At 39.2% G+C, this 3,057-nt stretch overlaps 1 long non-coding RNA gene across 3 annotated transcripts; it reads right to left on the reverse strand.

Moving 5' to 3' along the window:
• Positions 1-2,579, reverse strand: LOC120651713. Of its 3 annotated transcripts, XR_005666286.1 has the most exons (3): positions 2,530-2,565; positions 1,568-1,673; positions 1-128 (listed from the first exon to the last, which is right to left on the reverse strand). It is a non-coding gene; the product is annotated as an uncharacterized LOC120651713 (long non-coding RNA). The 3 variants fall into 3 exon arrangements; XR_005666287.1 differs by lacking the exon at positions 1-128 and having other exon boundaries at positions 1,286-1,673; positions 2,530-2,579; XR_005666288.1 differs by lacking the exon at positions 1-128 and having other exon boundaries at positions 1,286-1,693; positions 2,530-2,552.
• Between the last annotated feature and the right edge of the window lie 478 nt (positions 2,580-3,057).

The following is a 3,057-nucleotide window of genomic DNA, read 5'->3' on the forward strand; positions in this document are numbered from 1 at the left end:
AACTTCCCGTTCCCATACCTTTATTTGGATACCTCTTCGTGAATTGATATCACCTCCGTTAGTTGAAAGTTGAATCACCACCAGAAAACCTATTGGCTTGCGATGATTTTGATGGCACAAGTTGTGATCTGACAAAAGAGAATTAGAATGTTTTCTAGTATTTTTAGCATGGGACATGAAAAATGACAACGATCACATACTATTAGGCATACGTGCATTCAGCCACCAAAAGGGAAGAAACTGTTGAGTTCCACTAAAATCCATCTACGCCAAATACATTCTCAAATTATGAGATTTAAGTATGGCAAATGCCCCAATGTGACGATGGAAAATTACACTGCTATGAGCTATACATAAGCACTATGCCCTTATCAGTTCTTTCCAAATTAGAAAAACAATAATCACAAGACTAATTCCATAAATAATTTATCTCATTTAGTATATACCAATCTTAAAAGGCTCCTTAGAACAACTAAATCGCATCAAGCGCATTTGACCGAAATGAAGACAGACCACAGCCATGCAAATGCATGTTAAGCAACAACAAAATTGGCAAGTAAAAGAACGGTCATGGAGTTCAGTTTGTTTTTTTTCCCTAAAATATGGATTTGGCAGTGGTTAATACCTGTGACCAATACCTGATGCAACAAATCATGTGTTCTGATGAAAAAATTCAGAAAACTGTACATATATATGTAAGATGGTCACTGTGACTGGTAAAAAAATTCTCATGTAGTATATACCAATCTTAAAAGGCTCCTTAGAACACTAAATCGCATCAAGCGCATTTGACCGTAATGAAGACAGACCACAGCCATGTAAATGCATGTTAAGCAACAACAAAATTGGCAAGTAAAAGAACGGTCATGGAGTTCAGTTTGTTTTTTTTTTCCTAAAATATGGATTTGGCAGTGGTTAATACCTGTGACCAATACCTGATGCAACAAATCATGTGTTCTGATGAAAAAATTCAGAAAACTGTACATATATATGTAAGATGGTCACTGTGACTGGTAAAAAAATTCTCATATAGTATATACCAATCTTAAAAGGCTCCTTAGAACACTAAATCGCATCAAGCGCATTTGACCGTGATGAAGACTGACCACAGCCATGTAAGCGCATGTTAAGCAACAACAAAATTGGCCAGTAAAAGAACGGTCATGAGTTCAGTCTGTTTTTTTTCTTAAAATATGGATTTGACTGTGGTTAATACTTGTGACCAATACCTGATGCAACAAATCATGTGTTCCAATGGAAAATTTCAGAAATCTGTACATATATATGTAAGATGGCCACTGAGGCATTGTAAAAAAACTCCATCACAGAACAAGGAAAAAGATGGGCATGTAAGTTGTGTCATTGTGCCCCAAGATTTCACACATGACAACAGCTGTAGTTTGTTTACAAAATTCATTTGCTCCAAATGTTCTAATGAAAATAGTTACGAATATTCAGCTATGTAACCAGCATATATGAGATGACCTTACTTTTACAGGAGTCAGGAATACTCCAACGAAAATATTTCCGAATATTACAGAAGTAAGCAACTGGCAATGGTTAATACCTGCAACCAGTACTTCCTTTCCCCCTGCTCAATGTAGGACAGTTGCTACCAGGATAAGCTGTCTCACCTGATGCAACAATTCATATCTTGTTGCCCAGTAGTTTTACTCGATAATCAGAATAACACCTGATGATAAAGCATAAGTCAATATGGTAAAAGTGAAATGCAGAATGGAAATTTAGCTCCCCTGTTGTGCTTGCTCACTTGTTGCTTTTACCTGATGCTATTATGAAAGAAAAAAATAACAGAATAAATGATATCATTTCTCTTCCATAGTTGCATTGCCTGATTTATTATTTGCTTTCAACATTTTAACAGCTTCACTATTTCATCTCTAGAGCCCCATGAAAGACAAAGTTAGCTGACAAAGTGACTTATTGCAATGTCCCAAGATCAACTATCACTGAGTAGACAAGGAAACTTAAGCAGATCAAGAAAATCAGCTACTGTGTATATACCTCTAAACAAAAGTCAGCTGCCTGCAATAAGTCTATAACCTGGTGATCGTCTTTGGAATCTGCTACATGTACCGCATTACCGGTCCAAATGCAAGCTACAGAGAAGAACAATGACAAATTTTTTTTCTATTTTTGTATGCTTGGGTCATATAACACTGAAACCTCTTTAGCCCATGGAAAGAAATCAGCTACGTCTGCCAAAATAGCGTAGTTTCAATTTCTAAGAGCCCATGCTAATTATTTTGGCAGCATCTTTAGATTGGACAAAAGAATATGATCAATATGATTTTAGCATATCAAAAATAATATAAAAAAAGGAATACAAAGCTGCTATACTTGAATAGCTTAAAGCTGTAGCAACGCAGTGATGCGACAAAAACATATATAGTAAAGGAGTAAAAATAAATGACCAGCATAAGAAAAGTGATGAAAAGAATATGTTGCTTTAGTGTAAGCAATGCAGAAGGAAAACTAATTTCTTCAGTAATAGAGGCACAAACTAACCTACATGGAAGAAACGAACTAAATGGTCTAGCTGGCTGGAGGAATGATCTGAGAAACAACATCATACGACATGATGTCAGTGTTACCAAGGTGATTAGTGGGCTGGCCTTTGGGCCCTGGCGCCCAGCCCATGCGGCTAGGGCTGCCTTAGGGTTTCCTTGTGATTGATTTAGAATAGGCAAGGATCTCCGTTGATTAGGGTGCTTTCTATAAACCCTAGACGCTCTTTGCCTATATATTGTACACCTCTGTACCAATGTTTAATCAATCCATAGATTTCCCGTGCCATATTCGCTTTCATGGTATCAAGAGTCCGGGTTTCCCCTCGAATTCCTCTTCCGCTGCACTAGCGCGCCGGCCCCTCGCCGTGCTGCGCCCGCGCGCCGACTCCCGTCGCGCCCCCCCTCTCTGCGCACCGGCTCCTCTGCCATGCAGCGCCATGGTTGGCACTCCGCCATCCTCCCCCACTGTCGTCACCGGCCCTAGCACCGACGCCCTCCAAACCCTTGCGGACAAGGAGGCAGCAGA

The sequence above is a fragment of the Panicum virgatum genome, chromosome 9K (assembly GCF_016808335.1).
Source record: "Panicum virgatum strain AP13 chromosome 9K, P.virgatum_v5, whole genome shotgun sequence".
Classification (NCBI taxonomy): domain Eukaryota; kingdom Viridiplantae; phylum Streptophyta; class Magnoliopsida; order Poales; family Poaceae; genus Panicum; species Panicum virgatum.